The sequence below is a fragment of the Biomphalaria glabrata genome, chromosome 17 (genome assembly GCF_947242115.1).
Source record: "Biomphalaria glabrata chromosome 17, xgBioGlab47.1, whole genome shotgun sequence".
Taxonomy (NCBI): domain Eukaryota; kingdom Metazoa; phylum Mollusca; class Gastropoda; family Planorbidae; genus Biomphalaria; species Biomphalaria glabrata.
Genome location: NC_074727.1, coordinates 6,402,799 through 6,421,359, shown reverse-complemented (window position 1 = coordinate 6,421,359; position 18,561 = coordinate 6,402,799). Strand labels below are relative to the sequence as shown.

General features: G+C 38.5%; 1 protein-coding gene across 2 annotated transcripts in view; it reads right to left on the bottom strand.

Annotated features, from left to right (window-relative positions):
* Positions 1-18,561, bottom strand: part of LOC106069056 (uncharacterized) — a 60,656-nt gene that overhangs the window by 8,497 nt on the left and 33,598 nt on the right. Inside the window, exon 1 of one of the 2 annotated variants that reach the window (XM_013228629.2) lies at positions 7,676-7,970. The exons of the other annotated variant lie outside the window; for it this stretch is intronic. The gene's annotated coding sequence lies outside the window, so the exon portion shown is untranslated. Of the gene's footprint in view, positions 1-7,675; positions 7,971-18,561 lie in introns of those variants that run through there. 2 annotated transcript variants of the gene reach the window in all.

The window sequence follows — 18,561 nt, the reverse complement described above, 5'->3', positions numbered from 1 at the left end:
TGTGGTTGTGTACGTTGGAAAGTTTTATGAATATCTGATTATAAACCTTTAAAAAAATAATACCGATGCGTCAGAGAATCTTTATCATACCAGTAATCAATTGTGACAAGTTTAGAGCGAGTCATGCTTTGTACATGCGGGGTATATAAGAGTGCGGGTTGTACGATTTTTAAATACTTATTTCGTAATTTGTGCGGGGTATACGCGTGTACGGGGTATACACCTATGCGGGATATATGCGCAAAAAATACGGTAGTTCAACGGCCGTGGACAATACGGCAGCCTGTTCAAAACTTCTCAAGTTATCAGATTGGACCGAAGATGTTGAAATTAGCTTCGTAACAGGACAAGGTTCTTTATTTCGTTCTTTCTTTGGGGGTAAGTGAGCCATGAGCCAATGCGGATGTGAGCACTTCCAAGACACTGAGTTAGTGATAACACGTAATGATATCAAGATGAAATCAACCTCGCTCTATGAAGCACTGTTCATCTAAATCACAACAGCAAGGCCGGCCATACTAATTGCGGGGGCACCCATTTATTGGATACTTGCGAGGCCCCTCTTCCGACGATTAGTTGCGGTGATTTGTAAAGTTAGACAACACAAGGCTAAAACGGCTTACAGAAAAGACACACAGATGACTAATACAAAGAGACAAAGATGACAAATACAAAGAGACAATAGATTTCCCCATGTGACTTCCTGAGATTAGAAACACACTTCAATGGAAGTTGATACTTTGTATTACATACTTAGTCATTGAGACACGAGGATGATTTTTTTGTTTTAGACATTTGATTTTCCCTATAACCTAATTTTTGGACTCTTTTCTAGACACATTGTATGCCGTGTAGCAAATATAGAGCCGTCAAAGTTTAAGATTTTTTTTTTATTACTGGAACATGGGAATTGTACTTATTCTTCTTATCTTATCTTATCTTATCTTATCTTATATACTACAGACGTTACTTCAAAAAAAAAAGATGATTAAGTCCTACCCGTCATGCATCTAATCATGTATGTTAACCATTGACTTAAATTCTGCCAAGTCACTGGTTTTCCTGGCTAGCTCAGGCAACCCATTGCATGCTCTAATAGCGCTAGGGAAGAAGGAGTATTTGTACAGATTTGTCCTAGCATATGGGATGAGGAATGTGCCTTTAAATTTACCAATACGACTAAGACAGAGTTGGGTATTCGTATAACTGAAACAATTTCTCATTTCCGATCCAAATAAAAAAAATAAATCCTGGACATAAAGAAGATGAAATAAAAAAAAATGTAGATACTTATTTTCCAAATTGTAATATTTAGCTTCTTTGTTGTTTTTTTTTTAATGTTTTTTTTTTCTTCAAAAAGCATTACCACGCTGTTTCGTCATGATTAATCGTGATTAGTACTTTCACTACGTCCAAAGAAGTCATAATCAACACTTTCTCTACGTCCTGGGACGTCATCAGTACGTCCTGAGACATCATGATTAATATATTCACCAAGTCCCGAGGCGTCATAATTAGTACTTTCATTACGCCCTGATTAGTACTCTCGTTAAGTCATAGGACGTCATGATTAGTAGTTTGTTTTTTTTGTTTAAGTCTTGAGAAGTCATGATAATACATTCACTAGTCATGAGGAGTCATGATAAGTACTTTTATTATGTCCTTTATAGTACTGAGACGTCACGATTAGTTCTTTCATTGCATACCGAGGAGTCATGATTAGTACGTTCATTGCGTCCTGAGACGTCATGATCAATATTTTTCAATTGCGTCCTGAGACGTCATGATTAGTACTTTCATTGCGCCCTGAGAAGTCATGATTAGTACTTTCATTGCGCCCTGAGACGTCATGATAAGTACTTTATTGTGTCCTGAGACGTCATGATTAGTACTTTCATTGCGTCATGAGACGTCATGATAAGTACTTTATTGTGTCCTGAGACGTCATGATTAGTACTTTCATTGCGCCCTGAGACGTCATGATAAGTACTTTATTGTGTCTGAGACGTCATGATTAGTACTTTCATTGCGCCCTGAGACGTCATGATAAGTACTTTATTGTGTCTGAGACATCATGATTAGTACTTTCATTGCGTCATGAGACGTCATGATAAGTACTTTATTGTGTCCTGAGACGTCATTATTAGTACTTTCATTACGTCCTGAGGCGTCATTATTAGTACTTTCATTACGTCCTGAGACGTCATTATTAGTACTTTCATTACGTCCTGAGACGTCATTATTAGTACTTTCATTACGTCCTGAGACGTCATTATTAGTACTTTCATTACGTCCTGAGACGTCCAATGCACTGTTTAGTTTTTGGTCAACTAATACGAGAAGCGAGTAGAGCCAGAAAATAAAAAGTGTGCATGTGTGCGTGTATGTTGATCAAAAGTGTGGGGAGGTCTGTGTGTGTGTACATTTTTTTGTTTGTTATTCTGTTTTCTTTTCATAGTAGCTTGTTAGTTCCAATCTATAATGTCAATTCTCTTCACTTCATCCTTCATATTTATTGCAGGATCCTGATTCCTGACAGGTAAAGGCTCTTTGGTGTGTGTGTGTGTGCGTGTGTAAAAGCTCAATGTATTTGTTTCGTTATCCCTCGGTGTGTGTGTGTGTATCGATGCATCAAACACCCTTTTCAAATTTAGGTGGTTGTAAATTTTCTGCAACAGGTATCTCTCAGGAGAATTTACGGCCATTAAAATTTTTAAATATTTTTTTTTTTAAATATCCAACTATCAAAAAATAACAAGAGTTAAAAACAAACACGCAATCGCCAGGACTGTGAATAAAAGATTCAAAAGATTGAATAAGATATTTAATTTCAGATGAAGGAATTTCATAGCATAAATTGCCAAAGAATACAATGCTTATTTCCCCTTGATAAAGAGTTCATAGTGCAGTCTGGGCATAAAATGGATTTATTCTTTTTAGATTAAACAAAGTTACATTCAAATGAATCTGAATGGGAAGATCCCATTATGCTGGGTAAGACTTAAAACCCAGAGAATGCAACAAGGCTATCAAAGGTAGTAAGCTTTTAACATTGAACATATAGATTAACCACGAGCACGTTTAGGCTATTTGGTCTTTAGAATGCTGGGTAGAGCTAGGTTCCAGAGAATGCACTACGACTGTTAGAGGTAGTAGTGCTTTTAACAGAGCGATATAACGACAATGTCTCCTAAACAGCAGATGAACACAATGACCACGCCAATTCAGTTGCGTCCTGCATATTTGACCACATCTGAATGATCCTGACGCAAGCAAAACCATTGTCCTGAAAAAAGGAGGGTTTATTAGGTAAAGTTTATCCCCCGGACGAATTTCCGCCATATATTATAATCATGTTATCACTACTACCTGCTAGTGACTTCCTGGTTTTGGACGAAGTCATGATATTCTCTTTAATGACTTTCTACCTCTTGCTAAATTTGTATCATGTTTCAACACGACCATTAAAACAATTCTCAGGTTTAGTCCCATTTGTTCAATAATCTATAGTTCCTGGATGTCTGCCTGGTCGTGCGGTTTGCGCGCTGGACTGTCAGATTTATCGATGGTCGAGGGTTCAAATCCTGCCCGCTCCCATCCCCCGTCGTCCTGTGGGAGGTTTGGACTAGGAAGTAAACTATCTTCAACTCTGAAGGAACATCCGAAACATGTCAAACAAAAAACAAAACATCCTGACTCAAAATAGAACATGCGTAACACCACAGAAACTTCCTTTGGGCACTAAGAACTAGACTACCAAATTAAAGGTTTCTGCTTACTAACCTATAAATCTAGATCTATTACAAGATCATAATAAGGTCTAGATCATTTTTTTATCGCAACCATTCAAAATTCTTTGTAAAAAATATCAAAGGCCAATTAAGTATTTGTGAAGCAAGGTTGAGCAACGAATTACTTCTAAAATAATTGGTCAAATAAATTTTATGCTTGTTTTAAGAAATTAGTTAAAAAAAAATGTTTGACGTAGTGTCATGAGGAGATTTAACACAAGGACTAGATTTAGACATTGTCAAAGAGATAATGTCCATGTCATTGAGAACATTTAGACAGTGCCAAAAAAAGATATTGTCTATGTGAAGGTGGACATTTTGACAGTATCATCTCATTTTTACACCCCCAACACACACACACACTTGCATCACAACAACCAAACTGAAGGACTAGCAAGCAATGAGCCATAGCACTTGGGTTAAAAGAATCCATTTCCAATCGAGGGAATCTAATTCCGTTGTATGATAAAACTTCAGGGCCTAAGCCACTACAAAATATTGAAAGGAATACAAGGTCTAGATAGAGATAGTAGATTTGATGATATTACGTTTTGAAAGCAAAATGTTTTTTGCTAACACACACACACACTTACGTGATTTAATATTAAAACATTTACAGCAAATCTGTGGCATTTTACGTACGTCTCGAGAGACGATCTTTTCCCTTTGCAACTTCTTGCGTGACTAAAGAGTCCAATCCTTGATACACAGCTGCGATCGCAGGTTGGGCATATATAATCACCAGGCGCCGTTGCATTTTCACCCTTCTTTCTGCTTCTGTTGTGTATGACATCTGCAATTCGTGACCCTTCCTTTATACTCTCTCTCCATGTGGATCTGTCCACTGCCACCTCTTTCCAGTTGCCAGTGTCGATTTTGAAGAGCTTCATGTCGCGTTTGCATACATCCGTATAACGTAAAAGTGGGCGACCAGCGGCTCTCCTGCCTTCTATTAGATTGCCATACAGGATGTCCTGTGGAAGTCGACCTACTGGCATTCTACGAACGTGGCCAAGCCAGCCAAGGCGTCTGCTGCTGATAACAGAGCGGATGTCCTGGCACCCTGCTCTTTGTAGCACTTCCTCATTGGTTATCTTATCTTACCACCTTATTTTAAAGATCCGCCTTAGGCATCGGAGGTGGAAGACATTCAGCTTTTTTTTCCTGCCATGAGTAGGTTGACCATGTTTCACTTCCGTACAGCAAGGTGCTCAACACACAGGTCCGGTAGACTAGGGCTTTAGTACTGCTAGTCAGCAATATGTTGTCCATTACAGCAAATAATAGGTGACAAGATATATACGTCTTTTATAATCAAAGACGTTCACTTCAGAATTTTTTTTTCTCTTTACTTTTATAACAACATAACATCTGTTTTTTTCTCTTTCTTTCAATGGTTCTATTTCTACTTCTGCCTCTGAGGGTGAACTTCCCCCCCCCCCATCCCTACTAATTCTGCCTCTGAGGGTAAACCTCTCACCCCCCTCACCTCTCATACCTTCTAGTTCGATCTTTGCCACTACCTTTTATATCAAAGTTTTTTTGTTTTTTTTTTTATTTTGTAAAAAAAAAAAGTTGTGCTTGGGGTTGGGCGAGTGTGGAAAGAACTAAAGAAATATATGTAACTTAAACGCTTTTAAGTTATCAGCCCCACCCCCCCGCCCCCACCGACAATCACCTTTCCCCGCCAAAATGGATAATCTTACTCTTATAGTTTATAAAGGCTGTGATATCTTACATTTTTAAGCGGAAAAAAAAATTATTTCAGTGCCCAATCAGTTTTAAAATGTTATTAGTTTAAACCAGGGTTTGACAAGCTTTTGACTTATGCGTACCACTTCTAGAATTTTTGTAACACCGAGTGAATTTTAGTTTTTCAATGTTTTTGCACGCTTCAGAAACACATGGAATACACTCTAAAAAAAATGAAACATAGTTTGTACTCTAACTATAGACTTATATATACTATGTTTAGACTGGACATGGAGATTTTTTAACACTACAAAAAATGTGAAAATATTTTCATAAGTTGAAACAAGGCGTTGTTTTGTAAAGTAGTTATAAGATGTAAAGTTGTTGTTTTTTCAACCCTAACCTATGTTACATATAATAATGAACATCAAAAGTAAGAGTACTCTCATCTCAATAATTATTATTTTGCAATTTTTAGATACATAGAAAGATCTAGATAACCAATCTATTTAAATGTACATAAAATGATTAAAATCAACAGACATTAATTATTTTGATCTAGGATTTTTTAAACGTTATCTTAATGAAAACTAACAGGAAATGGCTTTGTTTCATATATTAGCGTGAATGTATAGTTATGTGATTAATGGCCCATCCTAAAGGAAATCCGAGAAATGGTTTAGCAATTGAAAACTAAAGACAGATAAGATTGATTGGGGCGACTTCCATTAGAGCTTGTAAAAAGAGTTACGTACATAAAAATCTTTATATATAGGTCTGTGAATCGATCAATTGTGGATTGGAATTTGTGTCAGGTCTCCTATCAAGATGTAATTATAATATAATATACAAGTCTATGGTTTTACATTGAAAAAGTGGGCGTGTCGACGGAAGTTGTAACATCCATATCCATTTCCTGATCTTTGTAGAAATTTGTTTAAGATGTACAATAGCGACGTATTTGAGTTTGTAAAAACTAGAAACAAATAATAAAAAGGATTTAAAACTTTAAAATTTAAAAATTCTAATTAATAAACTAAACGGGTATTAAAAAAAAATCAGCATGGTTAACCATGTGCAACGCGTATCTCTTCAAACTCTTCAGGTACCCCTGAGGGTACGCGTACCCCACTTTGGTAACACTGCTTTCAAAGATAAAAAAAAAAAACACAAAAAAAACTGTGGCTTGAAAATATATGGTCCATTGGTAAATTCGATGGGGGGCCGCCTTTGTAACCCATGTAATCTTGTTAAGTGCTGCATTCATACACATTCTCGTAGCAACACCAACAAGAAAAAGTTATAGACTCTATATTCTCATAATATAACTACATAAGTATCATATTTACACACATGTATCATATTTACACACATGTATCATATTTAATATGTACACAAATGTATCATATTTACACAAACCTCAACTGTAAATGTATTATACCTGGTACCTATCCGCATCCCAGCTGTAAGCGTATCAAAATTACAAGCATCTCAGCTGTAAGCCTACCATATCTACCCGAATCCCAGCTGTAAACGTATCAAAATTACAAGCATCTCAGCTGTAAGCCTACCACATCTACCCGAATCCCAGCTGTAAACGTATCAAAATTACAAGCATCTCAGCTGTAAGCCTACCATATCTACCCGAATCCCAGCTATAAACGTATCAAAATTACAAGCATCTCAGCTGTAAGCCTATCATATCTACCCGAATCCCAGCTGTAAACGTATCAAAATTACAAGCATCTCAGCTGTAAGCCTACCATATCTACCCGAATCCCAGCTGTAAACGTATCAAAATTACAAGCATCTCAGCTGTAAGCCTACCATATCTACCCGAATCCCAGCTGTAAACGTATCAAAATTACAAGCATCTCAGCTGTAAGCCTACCATATCTACCCGAATCCCAGCTGTAAACATATCAAAATTACAAGCATCTCAGCTGTAAGCCTATCATATCTACCCGAATCCCAGCTGTAAACGTATCATATTTACCTGCATCTCGGCTGAATTAACACACAGGTAACAACGTATACATTTTGAAAAGCTAAAATTACACACACATAAAACTATAGATCTACCATTGTTATATTTATACACTTTGCAAAGCTAAAATTATACACTACCACTACGCTTGATGGATGCAATGTAGATCTACGAAATACATAGAAAAAAAATAAGATGTACTTACTCTGATTCTGATTCTTAATGGCAGTGTCTATTTAGAAACTAGATCTTTCTAGATTTGTATTATTTACAAATCTTTAATGGGCATAGACTACATGCTAATTAAACAATATTTGTGAATTATGTTATTGATTTAATCGCACATTGAAGCCGACTAATGGGCTCTTAGAACTAACGTGTACACACTGCTCTAACTCTTTTTCTTAGAAACGGTCCATTGTGTGTCATTTCCAGTGGTTTTTTTTTTTAAATGCTGTGTAACGCGTACACACTATTTTGTTGAAGAGATAGGCACTAATAGGCAGGGAGTTGACCTACATTTTTTTTTTTTTAATATCACCCGGCCGTGTCAAAGTTTGCAGCCCTTGTTTCGCTGTGTGACGAAATCTCGGGGAATCCCTGTTTATATCTATTTATAGAGAAAAGGAAACCCTTGAACTTTGACTAAAGCACGAAAAAAGGCGCAGAATTGATTTATGGGAAGAGGAAATTCAGTTCCAACTTACCCGAAAGCGAGATATTTAAAAGTCTTACCGTAAAATTTTTAAATCATGACTATTGTAATTGAAATATTGAATTATGGGACAAAGAAATTCAGTTCCAACCTACCCGAAAGTGAAATATTTAAAAGTCTTACCGTAAAATTTTAAATCATGACTATTGTAATTGAAATATTGAATTATGGAACAAAGAAATTCAGTTTTAACCTACCCGAAGGCGAAATATTAATAGTTTTTCCGTAAAATCTTGAACAGATCATGACTATTTAATTGTAGAAATAAGAGTCCACTGGCAGATCCAGAAATGATTTAAGGATTTATAAATAAGTGTATGAATAATTATTAGTACACATACAGTGAGAAAAAAAAAGGGGGGGGGTATGAAGCATTTGTTTAAATACTGTTTTGTGTTTCATCTCGACTTGATAGAGTCATTCAAGTCAAATGAATGCAAATTTATTATTTTAATTTGTTCACGTCATACTTAAATATTCATGTACATATACACCCCAAAAATATTATAATTATATAATAATCAATAACGATATATCATCTAAACATCAGAGTTATAAATACATTTTGGATGCACTCAGTGAAAAACACCTCAGCACTTTAAGGGTTAAAGATGGTACATCCTTGTGTCTTTTTTATGCATTAAATATTTTATCCAATAACCATTGTTATCATCGGAGAATACGGATAAATAGGTGGAGGGTTATTCAAATAAATGCCCCCTCTCCTTTTTTTTTAGTTCAAAATGATTTCTAGAATTCATTCACTGTACTAGGATTCCCACGTATGCTGGATTTTAGAGTTCCGTTTAAATTAACAACTAATTACTTATACAAGATGGGTAAAACTTTTCAAAAAAACAACGTCCTCTTCTCAAAGGTTCCACATCCTCCAATGTGCTTTGGGACACTCTAGGCCGAGGGCCACCCACTCACAACAACTACCGATCCTTTGGCCGGACAAGGTGATGCGGCCTGCATGAATTCAGCCCCGGCCGACGCAGTCAGTTTGCCGAGTGGACATTTATGACTACAACTCTGTCCTGTTCGTTAGTTCTTCCCCCCCCCTCCCTTTCCGTTAAGGCCAGGAGGGCTTCCGATTCTTCCCTAACCCCCTTTACTCAAAGCTGGGGGTTAAGCAGGACCATCGCGACAAGGAGATAGGTCTCGCCTGCTAAATCGTACATAAGTTACCAGTAAACTTCAAAGGAATATAAGAAATAGCGCCCAAGTGTTTTGGTACACTGACAATTATCTCTCTGTATCAAAAAAAAATAAATTTTAAGCAATGTTTTAAAATTCTATAGAAATGTGCTTCTTTTTCTTGTATAACCCATTTGTTATTTTAAAGAATCCGAGTAGTGCACTTCTATTATAGTCTTAGAGATATCGTGTTCATATGTTTAGCGCGTATAAATGTGTGAGTTTTTGCGTGTATTATTCTTATTAGGACTGGATTTTGACTTGACGTGGCCCTAAGCTATTTGAGATATGGGGCCCCTTGTCATCAGCACAATACAATTTTTTTCTTTGCTCTTTCTTCAAAATGAATGAAAGTATCTCTGGAACTATTTTTTATTGGGGGGGGGGGGGCAAACAGGTGGGGGCTCTAAGCTATAACTTATGTTGCCTATATGAAGATCCAGCACTGATCCTTATTGATCCTTAGTCATGCAGATCAGGGTGATGTGAGCATACGATAGACCAGTGATGCCTTGCCATTTCTGACCCGGGGTCAAAGAAGTTTTCGTCAAACGTGTCAGAGGTCGCGTCACAACAAAAAAAAGAAAAAGGTCGAGTCTATTGGAACCGAACTTGTGTGTATTTATTATGTCCATGTGGTCATCGATGGAGCGGACAGCGCAACGTCACGCGACGGAGATATGGCCGAAACCAATCGTTATGGTCTCCACACTGACCTGCGACGTGACGTCAGACCAGCGACCTGACGTCAGACCTGTGACGTGACGTCAGACCTGCGACCTGACGTCAGACCTGTGACGTGACGTCAGACCTGTGACGTGACATCAGACCTGCGACCTGACGTCAGACCTGTGACGTGACGTCAGACCTGTGACGTGACATCAGACCTGTGACGTGGCAACCAGCTATTGGTCTTAACTGTGCACAGGCTGCAACGTCGTAGTAATCAGTGTTGAGACCTATTTAGTGGCGTAGCAAGGCATCTGGGGGCCCGGCGGGCTTGGCCTCTTTAGTGGCTCCTACATTTTGACATTCTACACCATGACACGAGATAATATTTAATATTAAATGTAAAAAAAAAAATTAATTCAAACATTCATTTGGGGATCCTCTTCAAGCGAGGGCCCTGTTGGAATTTTCTAATTCTTTCCCCATCTCCCATCATAGCTACGCCACTTGACCTACTATTATGACTGGCCTCGATATGGCCCGCAGGTCGCTCATCTCTTCGCTAGACTAGCATTTTCTTTTTCTCGATAATACGCCATCCGCATGAGCGTATCATGCGTATCATGCGTATCAGGCGGTTAGACTTTTCACCAAATAAAATTTTCTATCCAAGTTTTTTTTTAAATTGGCAAACTTTCCAGCGTCCTCGGTATACGACATGTCGGAAGGACAATCTCGGCCAAGGTCATGACTCACAGTGTGTATTAATCACCTCAACTTCCGCGTGAGTACACACCCTTATAAATAGCTTAATTATCTACTTTAAGATGAATCTCATACTCTGAAGGTTTTGAGACAGGTTTGAGATCCATAAAAGGCTAACCAAAAAAATAAAATAGGATCTACATCACAATTTTTATTATTTTTTTTAATGCGTGACCGGCCATACATAGGTTATTACTCAAAATTACTGCATTGAGGATTGCATAAATAAATAAATAAAACAAGCAAAATTTTAAAAAATAAAAATTTAAAGAGATATCGGAGAACGAGTTGGCCAGTTTTTCTTGTGCCCATCATGAATTGTCCTCAAAAAAGAGGACGTTTGGGATGCTTTCGTCCTCCATCCGGCGGACATGACCAAGCCAGCGCTGGCTGCGTTGTCTATGGCTTGCATAGATGCTGGGAAGACCCATTCGAGAAAGCATTTCAGTATAACACACTCTCTCTTTAAATCGTAATTTTCATTGTGCTGGTCACATGACACCCTGCTCTTTGACCGTTGACCAATGAAACCTTCAATGAAGTCCAGTAGGGAATTGGCGCCGATAGGCGCCGTTCATCCCGTTGGTAGTTAGAAAGGCTTTTATCCAACCACCAGGCCTGGACATTGGGATTCTTCATCCCATGTCCTGTCTGAGGGCACCCAGCGGTAGACGGCCATATCGATTGACTGGGCCAGACCGGGCCGTGCCCCATACACAGCGCACCGTCTCCGAGCTTCCTCACCCGCTATAAGTGATCAAGGACAGTGCTAACTGCGGGGAGCTTGTCTCATATTCCTATAATTTAACCGCCACTGTTCCGTGCGAGGGTCACTTGTTCCATCCCCACCCCGAGTGAGATAAAAAAAAAAAACAAAAGCTCACCCAGGGAGACCTGCTAGAAGGCCTGGTTCGCTACTCGTTCTTTACCTATCCTGTTCCACCCCTGGACGTTTCCACCGGAGGGCCACGCTGAGGCGACGGGTAGCTGGAATTTCCTCCGGGACCAAAGAAACAGATGACTTTGCCCGATAGATGGCGAGGTGTTCTTCTGTTGGAAAAGCGAACTGTTTAGACACAAATTGTTGACAGAGTGTTATATAGACATGTACCTCATTTGAGAGCGTGTTAAAAAGAGAAGATCTACTATTCAGAAGTCAGAGTAATATATTTCTGAGCAGATCTAATGATTCTAATATTGCGCAATGCTTTCCAAAAAAAAAAGACTTTGCCCTTTTTAAAAAAAGACACTACCATACACATATAAAGTTCATCAATTATACCTTATACCCCAACAAAATTTGGCTTTCACAAATAAAAGAAAGAAAAATGTATCAGTTTTTTTTTGTTTGAAGAGTCAGAAACTTTGTTGTTTTATTTAACATTGGAATGCTCTCAGTGAAAAACTAAAAAGTGTACTCTTGTAGCATGTTCTTGTAGCACGTTCTTGTAGCACGTTCTTGTAGCATGTTCTTGTAGCACGTTCTTGTAGCATGTTCTTGTAGCATGTTCTTGTAGCACGTTCTTGTAGCACGTTCTTGTAGCATGTTCTTGTAGCATGTTCTTGTAGCACGTTCTTGTAGCACGTTCTTGTAGCACGTTCTTGTAGCACGTTCTTGTAGCATGTTCTTGTAGCATGTTCTTGTAGCACGTTCTTGTAGCATGTTCTTGTAGCACGTTCTTGTAGCATGTTCTTGTGACATGTTCTTGTAGAATGTTCTTGTAGCACGTTCTTGTAGCACGTTCTTGTAGCATGTTCTTGTAGCACGTTCTTGTAGCACGTTCTTGTAGCATGTTCTTGTAGCATGTTCTTGTAGCATGTTCGGAATAAGTAAATACAGCTCAAGGCTTACGACAGTGCGTCTACCAAGGGCCTTACTCTCCACGAACTCAAAAATATTAAAACTAAAAAATGCTTACAATTTCTTTTTTCACAGGAAAGTGTGATTAAATTGGCGATAGCTCCATTTCTGTTTTCTTAAATATAGCATGCTTTTAGACGCGGGCTTTTTTTTTTGTGATGGTACGCACCGGTACAGCGTACCGGCACCTTTTCAATGTTGGTAAAAAATATTACTTTTCTTGTATTTTAACGTTTATTATTAACTAGACATATGTTACCCGCGACCCGCGGGCATATATTTGCGCATTACTGTCGATATAGTCACAATTAAACGAAATAATAATGTAATGAATAAAGCGAATGTGTCAATGTAAAAATAGTGTGAATAATAATAATAATAATAATAATAATAATAATAATAATAATAATAATCTTTATTATCCGTAAGGAAATTTGTCTTACAATTTGTGCATTACATCAAACAAAAAACATTATAACTATAAGAAACCAAAGTGTACATTCTCACCAGACCAGTTCTTATTTAATGATTTGATTGCCAGGGGAACAAAAGAGTATTTGTGTCTGTTTGTCTTTGCTATCGGTGTCTTGTATCTCTTTTGTGATGGTAAAATCACAAAATCCTGACACAAAGGGTGATTCTTTATTTCGAGGATCTTGTTAGCTTTTTTATAGATGTTTGTCTCAAACAACTGCCAAAATGGGGTTTGTTTTTTGCCAATGATTTTGCCAGCAGCATTTAGGATTCTAGTAAGTTTATTTTTATTTTTAATGCTCAGATTGCCATACCAGGCAGTGATATTGAAACTTAAAATATTGCAGATGTGAGCGTGATAAAACATAGCCAAGGCCTTTTCGCTATCAAATAAAAATAGCTAATAGGCTTAAATCCATTTTTCCAAATTAAAACATTTGCTTGTAGGCCTACATATATTTGATTAAAATTTGAGATGAATAGACTTAATTTCGTATGTTCATGTGTTAAAGTATAAAGTAGATCTTGAGGTAGACATAGATCTAAATCTACACTAATCTAGAGTTAAAAATTGGCTTTTATAGAGTTCATTCTGTGCTGCGCATGCGTGACCTTTTTTCATGAATGAATATAGGCCTATCTCAACACGGCTACGCAGCTTTAGCGAACAGCGAACGAATGTATTAAAAATGCTTTAGAAAAACAAACTTGAATGTTAATTTGATTAAAATATCAAATGAATGGACAATAATTAGTATGTTTATGTGTTAAAGCATAAAACTATCTTTGCGAGAAGAAGTTTTATCATCTTAGAGTTCAATAAGAGTTTTAGACCTAGGCCTAGGAATAGACTCAGTAGAGAGATGTGTTAATGTGTAACCATTTGGTAATGTCAAATGAAAGAATGTTCGCCAGGAAATCTGTAGTCACAGATATCAGGAACTAATTTATGTAAAAAATGCTTTTGAAACACAAAATTGAAGGTTAATTTTATTATATAATGAAGTCAATGGATCTTCTTTTGTATTTTCATGTGTCAAAGTAAAAAACTATCTCTATTTCTTAAAATTAGATCTAGGTCTAAATCCTTTCGATCTTTTCTCATGTCAACATTGTTAATCATGGCCTAGATCCATAAAATACTATAGCTGTAATAGAGTCGGACAACTTTTTTTTTTTTTTTTTGAGGGTCTTAAGTTTGTTTTAGGGCTACAATACATACACTACGGTCTAAGTTAGTACCAAAGGAACATTCCTGCCTAGTTTTATCAAGATTGGTCAAGCGGTTTTGATGTCTATAAGTAACATACATACATACATACACCTCACATTCTACTTTATAATATAGATATATTAGTAGTTAAAAGTTAGGCAATCCATCACTGAGTACCGGCAACTATTTTTTCTACAAAAAAAAGTAATCCTGTAGATTAGCGTTCCGAGCTCACAAAATGCCGATAATTAGCGAAAATAAAATGTAATTTATTTAATAGATGTAAATAGTGTTTTTAATCAATTTGGTTGTAAAAAGTAACCTTTATATTTTGACTATACATCAATAAGTACCTTAGCGACTTCAATATGATCTGTGCTCTGCTCTGCCATTTTGTTTTGTTTTTTGTGATTTACAATGGTGTTGCCAACTTTTAGTATTTTAAGATTTTTTTTGGTCACATTTTGCTTACAAAAAGCAACTGCATATGTGCTAAACAAAATGATATAGTTAACTATAGAAACTATTACTATTACTAGAAACTATTACTAAAATCTTGATATGGGATGGATGGTTAGTTGGTTCTTTAACTTATTTGATGGTTGCATGAGGTTGGCTGGCTGGTTGGTATGATGGATGGCTGTGGTTAGTTGGGTTGGATGGTTGTGATTGTTGGTAGGTTGGTTGTGGTTAGCTGTATGGATGGGTGGTTGGCTGGTTGGTTGATATGTTGGTTGTGGTTGTTTGGTAGGTTGGTTGTGAATGGTTGGATGGATGATTGGTGATGGCTGTGTAGTTGTGGTTGGTTGGTTGTTGATTGACTGGATACATTGATAGTTGGTAATGGTTAGCTTGTTGGTGATGGTTGGTAGGTTGCTTAATATGTTGGTAGTGGTTGTCTGAATGGTTGGTTGTTATGTTTGCTTTATTTGGTTTGATGGATGGTGAGGGTTGGCTGATATGTTGGTTGGCTAGATGGATAATTGTTTTGTTAAATGGTTGGCTGGTTAGTTGTGGTTGGTAGGTTGGATGGATGTGATGGTTGGCTATTCTATGTTGGTTGTGGTTGGTTGGCTAGATGGATATTTTTTTTTATGATTGGTTGTGGTTGGATGGATAGTTGGTTCTTGTTGGTTGGCTTTATGAATGGGTGGTTGGCTGGTTGGTTGATATGTTGGTTGTGGTTGGTTGGCTAGATGGATATTTTTTATGATTGGTTGTGGTTGGGTGGTTAGCTGGTTCTTGTTGGTTGGCTGTATGGGTGGGTGGTTGGCTGATATGTTGGTTGTGGTTGTTTGATAGGGTGGTTGTGGTTGTTTGGATTGACGGATGGTTGGTGATGTTTGGGTGGTTGTGGTTGGTTGGTATGTGGGTTGGCTAGATGGATAATTGTTTTGTTAAATGTTTGGCTGGTTAGATGTGTTTGGTTGGTTGTGGTTGAATGGATGGTTGGTAGGCTGGTTGTTTTGTTGGATGATTGTTGGTTGGTTAGCTGTGGTTGGTTGATTGGCTGGTGTGTAGTGCTTTGATAGTGTCAGTATCCTAGCACTTGAGAGAATTGTGCTCTGGCAAGAAACTGGGCCGTCTGGCGTAATGCTTCATAGCCCCCCCCCCCCATACAGAGACATATATGGAGAAAGAGAAAGAAAGTAGTCTCGAAAGAGGATGATGGGGCAGGAAGATGAGAGTGAGAAAAGGGAGAGAGAGAGAGAGAGAGAGACAAAAAGAGAGAGATTGGTAAAGAGCCAGCGTTCCGATGAGTGCACCTAATTATTACTGAGAAGAGTGAGTCAATCACTAGTGGTACAGGTTGAGAGCTAGTGATACAGGCTGAGAGCTAGTGATACAGGCTGAGAGCTAGTGATACAGTCCAAGAGCTAGTGATACAGGCTGAGAGCTAGTGATACAGGCTGAGAGCTAGTGATACAGGCAGAGAGCTAGTGATACAGGCTGAGAGCTAGTGATACAGGCTGAGAGATAGTGATAGAGGCTGAGAAGTAGTGATACAGGCTGAGAGCTAGTGATACAGGCTGAGAACTAGTGATACAGGCAGAGAGCTAGTGATACAGGCTGAGAGCTAGTGATACAGGTTGAGAGCTAGTGGTACAGGTTGAGAGCTAGTGATACAGGCCGAGAGCTAGTGATACAGGCTCAGAGCTAGTGATACAGGCAGAGAGCTAGTGATACGATTGATTTGTTGATTTGAGGCACATCGGCACAATTTAGGCCATGTCGTGCCTGAAGCTAGTGATACAGGCTGAGAGCTAGTGATACAGGCTGAGAGCTAGTGATACAGGCTGAGAGCTAGTGATACAGGCTGAGAGCTAGTGATACAGGCAGAGAGCTAGTGATACAGGCAGAGAGCTAGTGATACAGGTTGAGAGCTAGTGATACAGGCTGAGAGCTAGTGATACAGGCTGAGAGCTAGTGATACAGGCTGAGAGCTAGTGATACAGGCAGAGAGCTAGTGATACAGGCTGAGAAGTAGTGATACAGGCCGAGAACTAGTGATACAGGCAGAGAGCTAGTGATACAGGCAGAGAACTAGTGATACAGGCAGAGAACTAGTGATACAGGATGAGAAGTAGTGATACAGGCAGAGAACTAGTGATACAGGCTGAGAGCTAGTGATACAGGCTGAGAACTAGTGATACAGGCAGAGAACTAGTGATACAGGCTGAGAGCTAGTGATACAGGCAGAGAGCTAGTGATACATGCAGAGAACTAGTGATACAGGCTGAGAAGTAGTGATACAGGCAGAGAACTAGTGATACAGGATGAGAGCTAGTGATACAGGCAGAGAGCTAGTGATACAGGCAGAGAACTAGTGATACAGGCTGAGAGCTAGTGATACAGGCAGAGAACTAGTGATACAGGCTGAGAGCTAGTGATACAGGCTGAGAGCTAGTGATACAGGCTTAGAGCTAGTGATACAGGCTGAGAACTAGTGATACAGGCAGAGAAATAATGATACAGGCTGAGAACTAGTGATACAGGCAGAGAAGTAGTGATACAGGCAGATAACTAGTGATACAGGATGAGAGGCAGAGAACTAGTGATACAGGCTGAGAAGTAGTGATACAGGCAGAGAACTAGTGATACAGGCTGAGAAGTAGTGATACAGGCAGAGAACTAGTGATACAGGCTGAGAAGTAGTGATACAGGCAGAGAGCTAGTGATACAGGATGAGAGCTAGTGATACAGGCAGAGAACTAGTGATACAGGCAGAGAACTAGTGATACAGGATGAGAGCTAGTGATACAGGCAGAGAGCTAGTGATACAGGCTGAGAAGTAGTGATACAGGCTGAGAGCTAGTGATACAGGCTGAGAACTAGTGATACAGGCTGAGAACTAGTGATACAGGCAGAGAACTAGTGATACAGGCTGAGAGCTAGTGATACAGGCTGAGAGATAGTGATACAGGCTAAGAACTAGTGATACAGGCTGAGAACTAGTGATACAGGCTGAGAACTAGTGATACAGGCTGAGAACTAGATATACAGGCTGAGAACTAGTGATACAGGCTGAGAACTAGTGATACAGGCTCAGAGCTAGTGTTAGGGTGTCATGTGGCCAGCACAACGACCAACCACCTTCACTTTTCCATAACTAATGTCAGGCACCCATTAGAGCTGGGTGGACTCAGAGGCGCCCGAAATTAAAAATCCCAGTCTTCACCAGGATTCGAACCCCGGTCCCGCTCTTTACCGCTCAGCCACCGAGCTAGTGATACAGGCTGAGAAACAGATCCACGTACGTATAAAAAATTAATGCAGGCTTGGGTTACAAAACAAATAAAATCATTGTTTGTGTTCTTTGTTAAATGTCAACTTTATATTTTTCATATCTATATATTACAAGATTTATATTTATATAGTTCAAGACATCAAAACAATGCAATTCAACATAGCCAAGTCTTATTACATAATTACACATTGGGTTCTTATTACACAATGATACGATCACAGTCTAATTACACATCTTACATAGCAATCAAATTGAAAAAGAAATCAAAATAGCGTACGTGCCTTTAGTATATGAGATAGAGAAACCAGAGCGCCAACCACAACTCCCACAGATTGATTTGGGGAAAGGAAATGTGTAGGATATATAATGCATTAAAGAAGGCGACTTGTTTAAATAAAGGGGGGGGGGGAAATAATGACATATCTCTCTTATCGTTAACAGGGCCG